The sequence below is a fragment of the Fukomys damarensis genome, unplaced genomic scaffold (genome assembly GCF_012274545.1).
Source record: "Fukomys damarensis isolate Sample0158 unplaced genomic scaffold, DMR_v1.0_HiC HiC_scaffold_32, whole genome shotgun sequence".
NCBI lineage: Eukaryota > Metazoa > Chordata > Mammalia > Rodentia > Bathyergidae > Fukomys > Fukomys damarensis.
In genome coordinates, this window is record NW_022900944.1 from 31,232,527 (window position 1) to 31,241,148 (window position 8,622).

Sequence of the window (8,622 nt, forward strand, 5' to 3'; positions counted from 1 at the left end):
CTTGCGAAGCTTTCTGAGCTCGGGTAGGCCAGAGCCTCGGCGCCGGCCATCAGTCGCCCCGCGAAGGGGGCAGGGCGGCCCCAGGCTCTGTCACGCTACTGAGACTCCAGGGAGGGGGTCGGCTAGGCCTGAGACTTTCTTTCTCACAGCCTTGACCGCCTCTCGCAAGGGCTGGGTGGGCCGCCCCCAGAGTGATTCCCTGCTAGTGGCTGTGGCAGGGCCAGGCTTTGGCAACCCACAGCTGGCGCTAGTTTGGGCCCCCACTGCAAGGGTGGGGAGGGTGAGTGGACCACAGGCTCTCATGGCAGACAAATGAATGCTAGGACCTTCTGCCCAAGGTCCCTGTGCTGCATACCCTGTCTCACCCATCTTGCAGGCTTTGGGAGACCCAAAGGAATCAGTCCTACCTTCCAGGAGCCTACACACTTTGTGGGCAGTGACCTCAAGTTAATAGAAGTCCAGGAAGGCCTGGAAGAGGGGGCAGTAGGGGTTTATGACTACCACTTCAAGGTTTCCCCTTCCCCAGACGACCCCTTCAACCCTTTTCCAACTGAAGCTGAACACATGGAGGCCTGCAGTTGGGGTCAAAGTAGGCCTATGCCTAGGACATATTATGGGGAGAGCTGAACGTTCTAGAAAAAGCAGTGAAAACCAGGGAGGTCCACACATGAGGTTGGCCAAAGAGATTACCCACTGCACAATTCTTCATTGCCATGAGCAGTGGATGAGAGGTACTGAAGATTCTAACCAATCGTGGATGCAATGATATATATTTTTTTTTTAATAGGACCTAAATTGCTCAGGCTGGACTGGGTCTTGCCCGGAGTGCTGGAATTACAGGCACATGCCACCACACTTGGATGCAGTAGTCTTTTCTGTGTGCTTTCCTTCTAGCCCCACTCCTCTGGTCTGGCCTGGGTATGGGAAGGGTTGGAAGCCAGTCCTGTACTCTGGAACCTCTCTCAGGGCCTGTGGGGCTAGATTTCCTTTGGGGAGAGGATCACTTCCCTAAAGGCGTGAGAAATCTCATTTTCATGTACGAAGGTCATCAACGGTAGAGGAGAGAACACTTGTGACAAATTAGGGGATGGAGATTAAGCAAAGGACGTAATGATAGTGATGCCACCTTGAGTACTTCATAGAATGAGGTACAATCATATAAAATTTAAAGAATGAGAAAAGGTACAGAGACAGATACAAGGGAGCGATCGGCCAAGAGAGTCAAGGAGTGGATAAAGGAAGCAGAAACTGGTGGACATGCAGCTGACAGGCAGATGGACAGAGAATGCTGGCAATGCTGGGAGCAGCCCAGGCAGGAGGACAGTGGACAGGGATGGGGTTTTCACTCCCTGTTTCTCCTGATTACTTAGTCCCACACCCCCACCCTGCTGATGGAAAGGGTCAGCTGGAAGGCTGTGGGACCATAGAGGAGACAACTGACTTGGGCTAGGCTGGGGAGTTGGGGAAGGTCTTCCTGGAAGAGCACTGGAAAGGACCAGTAGAGAAAAGCAGAGTGACTGGAAGTGGGAAAGGGAGGGAAAGCCTCTTGGCTCTCTGGGCCTGTTTCTCTTTGTCTGTATATTGGGAACAGTCCCTGTGGTGGGATGGGACTCTGGCCTCAGCACCCTGTACCCCTATCTTTACTCCCATCCCTTCCAGCCATTGGAGCTGGAGGAGGAACACAATGATTCCCTCACTAAGGAGCTACTCAATGATCATTATGGATCTGCCACTGTTAAGGAGCAAGAACCCTTTTGAAAGTGAAAGAAAAGGCCTTTTAGGAAATTAGCACTAGTGGCCGGAAAATCCATCAGCGGCATGTAAAGGCTCCTGTTGCTGATTCATGTCTCTTGCCTAAAGAGCAGCTATGCCAGCCTGGGGGAAGGGCTGGTACAGCCTCCAAGGCCTTCCAGCTTCCAGGCCCAAGATTCCAAAACTGGCCTTGTGGCTGGGCCTTTCAGCACCTGCTTCCCAAATATAGAACGCTAGAGTGCTAGGAAAGACTGTTGGTAGGAAGGATCTTGGGTTTTTATATATCTCTTGCCTGTGCTGTGTGATCTTGGGCACTCAGTTGGCTTCCTGATCCCGCCAGGAGAAATCCCGATCTCTAGATAACCAACACATCCACAAAACTGAGCATGTCTGGGTAAAGAATACCTTTCTGAAGAGGAAGGATGCAACTACACCCAGACAACCATAGGTAGTAAGTGGCTATGTATGAGAAGCCACAAGGCAGCCTGGATGAGAAACCACTAGTCAAGTTTCCATTTACCACCTCCCAACATCCAAACATGGCAGATGGAAGAGCTGTTACAGCACACTCTTCCAGGGGGCAACACTTACATGGTTTACAGAGTGGATGAGTCCTCACATGGAACCTTACTCCTCTGGGCTTGCAACTCAGATGTACACTCGCACCCAACACACCCCTCAGAGAGGTTCTGATCGGATGATCTCTTGGTTCCCACCTAACACAAAGTGTCCACATTGGTCGGTGTCTGCAGCCACAGTCTTCCACTCTAGCCTATCTACACCTGCCTTCATCAATCAGACATTGTTCCTCCTAATCAGCCAAATCCTTTGATGCAGAATGAATCAAGATCCTTTGTTTGTGTATTTCTTTGTTTTGGTACCGGGTATCGAACTCAGGACTTTGGGCTTGTGAAGCAGACAGCCGAACCACTGAGCTAAATCCCTGGCCTGAATCAAGATCCTTTGAAGGGACCATGGGCTTCAGAGCCTGAGAGAGCCCCTTTCAGGGCCATATCCTAGTTCTGACACTGCCACTGCCTCTGGCTCTGCCATAGGAGGCCAGTCAGGCAGTTACCCTCTGCTTTTGGGGAACAGGAACTCCCTAGCTTTGCTCTGCCAGACTCCTTTCCAGGCCCCTGCTCATTTTATGAGATTTTGGCTAAACCTTGAGTGAACCCAAATTGTTATCCAGTGCTTCCCTTGACTGCCAGTATTTACAGTTGGATTTTTGTCAAAATAAAGAGATCCTAGAATTTCAAAGTTAGGAAGGGCTTTAAAGAGTGTCACAGCTACCATTCTTTGAGAGTTTATAACTTTATGCTAAACTCAACCCAGGTACTTTCTGATGTTTTTGCCTGAAGGACAGCCATTCCTTTTCCAGTGACATCACCCTGTCCACCGCATTTCCCAGTATCCACAGTTCAGGGATGTGCATGTAACCCAAACTTGGAACATTAAAGTCAATCCAAAGATTTTTGTGGGAAAATCTGGGAAGAGTATTCCTCAAGTCACTGGTAGAATGGCTACCATATGATGGTGAGTCACTGGGTAAATGAATCTAGAACAGAAAAAGAAGGAGAGGAGGCAGCACTGATTTTTGATGTGATGTTGGTGCTTGAACACCTGAATCTACCCAATGCCTCAACTCAAGTCAGTGACACACCTAGACATTTCAGTTAGGTGAGCTAATATAATTCCTTTTTTTTGTTTGTTTGTTTTTCTGGGCTAGAGCTGTTTATTTGTTTGTTTGTTTCCTTTTGTTTCATTTTTTTGAGACAAAAGTTTCACTATGTAGTACAAGCTGGCCTTGAACTCACTATGTAACCTAGGCTGGTCTTGAACTCACAGTAACCTTCCTGCCTCAGCCTCCTGAGTGTTGGAATTACAGATATGTGCTCCTCTCACCCTGAACAGTGCTAGGGATTTAAACAGAGAGTCTCACACATACTAGGCAAGTGCTCTACCGTGGAGCTATATCCTTTCCCCTCCATAAGCTAAGTGTATTTGGGTTTCTGTCACCTTAAACCAAAATAGTTCTAATGGGTAGAAGCAAGTTTTTGACCTCTCTAAATGAGAAAACAGGAACTAACTAGCTCTGAGATCTTAGGCAAGTCACTACAGCTCTCTGTAAAGAACAGTGAAGGAACTGAATTTCTTTTAACTTCAGGACTCTTATCCTCAGGGTCTGCTAAGCTATGTGCCCTGAATGAGTTGGTTACCTCATAAGTCTTAATTTTATAAATTGCAAAATAAGGCAGTAATTACTTCTGTCTTTACCTTTGTTATATTTGGAAGTTCAATGAGAGAGTTTTTAGGAAATTGCTTTGTTCTAAAGCAAATACTGTGCCCAAATTTGCAAATGTGGAACCTCAGCTCATACCAGACGACTGTTTCTGTCCCCAATAGCTATTTATTCCAAAACAATTTTTAAAAGTCTTTTGAAAATAAAACTTAAAATTGGTCATGGTGGCACATACCTGTAATCCAGAGCTTCAGAGGGCTAAATTCCAGGCCAGGCTGGGCAATTTAACAAGATGTGTCCCAAAATAAAATAACAAGGGGATGTGGCTCAGTGGTAAAGTGCTTGCCTAGCACGCACAAAGCCCTGTGTTCAACTTCAGCACAGCAAAAAGTAAAAAAGTAAAGTTTAACAAAATCTTAAAACATTTAAAAGTGGCTTCCCCACAGCTTCTTGGAAAGAATCTAGCTCAGGCTAGATTTAAAATATGGGAGATGGAACTAGATGAAACTCTCTTGGGAATAATTTCTTTCCACTGTCACAGATTGAGCTCTCTAGGAAGTTGCTTGCAGCTGTTTATTAAGGACTGCCCTGGGGACCAAAACCTGTTGATGGGAGAGGAAGGAAGCAAGACTGGGCAAACGGAAAAGTCAGGCTACTTTGCAGGCCCAACTGCTTCAGTAAACCCCACAGGGAGGCCTGGAGCAAGCGTAGCCCATCAGCATTGCCCTGCTTTGCCTTTGTACTCTGACCTTGATCCATCATGAGACGTAACTGCTCCAGGAAGACAGTGACTTGTAGGTAGTTCTCTGCCCCTCAAAAGATCTTAATGGGGGCTGAGCGTATTCCTAGCTGCTGGAATTAAAAGTCCTTCATTGAGGGAATCTGGGTGGCACAGCTCTGTTCAGCTAAGTCACCAACACTACCTCAAGTGCAAGGAATGCTTGGAGCTCCCTTGATAAAGTTAGCGTTAGGTACAGCTGGGGAAGCTACCAAGACTGTGGGGTGCTTTTGAGGAGATCAAGTCCATTCTCCAGCGCAGGCAATGGTGAGGGATGCTGTAGGGCCACCATTCTACTCTGCATGAAAATCTTTCTCAGGGGGTCAGGGATCTAGTTCAATGATAGAGGGTTTGTTTAGCATGCACAAGGCCCTATATTTGATCCCCAGCACTGCAAAAAAGAAAGGAAAGAGAAAATCTATGGAAGGAAAAGGTTCTCAGAGGCCTCTAAACTGCACGTAATGAAAGCATAAAGAGGCTGGCCATAATGATGCATGCCTGTATCCCAGCATTGTTTCTCTTGTATTCCTAGAAAACAGGGAAGCTTCTGAGTAGGTTGTGGGCTACTAACTCTATTTGCATGGCAATATTATAGCATAATGGGATACGCTTCTTGCTTAGGTGGTTTAAAACTCGAGGAAGAATCCAAGAACAAGGCAGAGTGTCAAGGTGTCATTAGGAGGAACACAAAAGAAAATAAGGTCAAAGAGGATGCATTTGGATTCCAGAGCCAGTAATGAGCCAGAAGTGAGTGTTAAATTATTCAACCTTCTTTATTGATCAATCGATCTCTATCTGCAAGTCTTGGTTTCTTCTTGGTTGGCATTTCCTGAGTCTGAGACACTGAGAAGAGAAATGAAAAGAGAAGGGAGTAGATTTTTAAAACTCAAGAAGAGAAAAGAGCCGGTGCCAAAGTGAAAGTTGGCAACATGTATCAGGAACCTTACAATGCCCATACCTTTTGATTTAGTGGTTCTGCTTCTGGAAATTGATATAAAAAAACACATCTAGAACTTTTAAGAAAAAGCCTATCCCCCATAATGTTTATAGTGGCCTTATTTGTAACAGCGGGTAACAGAAAACAATTTAAATGTCCAACATTTAGGAACTGACCAAACAGTGGAGTTATAAGATGACATTAAGAGTATTAAGTGATAACATGGGGAAATACTTATGTGATAGGGTTAGAGTGATAATCATTACAGAACATTCAACATTTCACATATAAGATGTCATAAATATGTGGAAAAATATAGGAATGGAAGGAGGGCAAAGGAATGTACTAAAATGTTACCATTGATTGACTGATGGTATTGTTTTGGAGACAGGATCTCTGGAGTGCAGCCTGGCCTTGTGATTGTTGTTGCCCAGCCTGATCTTTACTTTTGGGGCTCAGTGATCCTCCTCATCATCTTCCTAAGTAGCTGGGAGTATAGGTGTGCTCCACCAGGCCCAGCTATCAGTTATTGTTTTAAGATGGTGGAACTCCTTTACTTTTCTCCTATATTTCCTAAATTTCCTACTAAAGGAATGTGCAAGTGTTAAGTTTTTGTTTTTGTTTTTGTTTTTTGGTACCAGGGATCGAATCGGGCTCTTGGTGGCAGAACCACTGAGTCAAATCCTCAGCCCTGTATTAAGTAATTTTTTTTAAAAAAATCTTGCCAGGCTCCACAGGGCACAACTGTAATCCCAGCACTTAGAGAAGCTGAGGCAGGTGGATCACAAGTTCAAATCCCACTTAGAGGGCCGGGGATTTAGCTCAGTGGTTCTAGCTCCTGCCTCACAAGCTCAAGGTCCTGAGTGATCCCTGATACTCAAAACAAACAAAAACAATAAATCACACTTAGACAACTTAGGAAGACCCTGTCTCAAAATAGTAATAAATAGAAAGATAAATAAGTAAGGCTGGGTATGTAGCTCAGCAGTAGAATATGCTAGGGTTTGACCCCCCCCCGTACTAGAAAAAAATTTTGTTGTTGTTGTTTTGTTTTGGTTTTTTGAGACAAGGTCTCATTATGTTGAGATTGACCTAGAACTCACTTTGTAGCCCAGGCTGATCTCGAACTCACAGTGATCCTCCTGCCTCAGCCTCCTGAGTGCTGGGATTACAGGCGTGAGCCACCACACCCAGCTAGAAAAAAAATCTTAACAGTGTGGACACAGTGACCCCTGCCTCAGCCTCCTGAGTGCTGGGATTACAGGCGTGAGCCACCACACCCAGCTAGAAAAAAAATCTTAACAGTGTGGGGACAGACCTCCATATGAAGGCTGCACAGTAGTAAAATAAACACAAATTAGTGGAAAGCCAATTTTTCACAGAAGCCAAAGAAAGTGCTTTTGTGCCACAGGTAGGCTGACCATCTTCTTGGCACATAGCACACAGCAGAATGATAGAATGAGTGGGTACCAAGGAGGAGGTAGTCATTCTGTGGAAGATCAGGGCCCCCAAATTCATATTTTAGGAAGTGTGAATTTTTCTAGCTGGGAGTAAATTATGCCTAAGGCATGTGAGAAATTCCAGCAGGGTGCCACGGGGAGACGGGGTGGGAGACAGGATTGGAAAGGGAAAGTAATGGCTGTGGGAGTGGTCATGAATGCTAAGCTGAAGGCCTTTGTATTTCTGCCACAGGCCAAGGGGATATTTGGGGGTGGGGCTTAAGCAGGAGTGTGGTGTGGTTAGAGCTGGCAGCTGCTTTTCCCTAGCCTCCTGTCTAGTCTGTTTCACATCACTCACCAGAAACTAGGGAAATAGGGAAGTAGGGATGGGTGGGGGAGCAGCCCTCTAAAATGGTCAACCAGGCCTCTTGACCCCAGCCTGGCCCTCTTTCTACCACACCAGGCTCGGTCCCCACCCCCAGGCACTCAGAGAAACTCCCCCATCCCACCCCACCCCCATGACAAAGAGGCTCATTTGGAGCCTGGGCAAGATTTGCGAACATCAAACTTGTAATTACAAGGATGAAATCATCTGGTTCCTCTTAAGCCAACGGGTTTATTGATCCCAACATTGAAGAAATGCTATTCTGGGGAAACTTGCTCTTCTCTGCTTCCCTTTCCCTATGGCATGGCTGAGTTGATGGGGGAGAGTAGCAGAAAAGTTAAGAGAACCTTATGGGAGGGTGGGGAAATTTTTGAGGGCCCCAGGGTGAATTTTATGGTATTTGAATTATATCTAAAAAAAAAAAAAAATCATCAGGGCCCAAGAAACAGCCACAATCAGGCAGATGATACCCTCATCCTGAATTTAAGCCCATCTGCTTCCAAAAACTAGAAGCAGAGTGGAGCCAGGCTTCAGGCTTGATGCCAGCCACTAATTTCCCTTCTCTTCCACCCCCCTCAAGTGGTTCCAGATCCTATTTCAGCTTCAAGATGGTACAATATATCCTCAGTAACTAAAGGGAAACTATTTCCTTAAAAAAAAAAAAAAAATGACCAGAGGCTCTGAGGCCTGTGAGGACTCTACCCGCTCAAGAGGAGGGGCAGATGTGGGTGGCTGCTGACATCAGACTTCGAAAAAGCCATCCTTTCTTTGAACATGGGGAGGTAGAATATCTAGGCCTTGACCTTCCAAACGAAAGAGGAATAAACAGTTGGGATCAGGGAAAGGAATGACCAACACTCAAAGGCAAGAGTCACACCCTACCACAATCCCTATATATAATAGGACCTCTTTGTTCAATGTATTAAGAATGCTTGTAGACATGATGGGTGTCCCAGGAAGAGGGACCTTAGCCACAACTCTGCATGAGTTCACAGTTCAAGGGAGACAGGCAGGGATTTTACCATGTCTACCATCAGAACCCTGGACTCAGCCTCTCTGAGCATCAATTTCCTCATTTGTAGGGTAGGG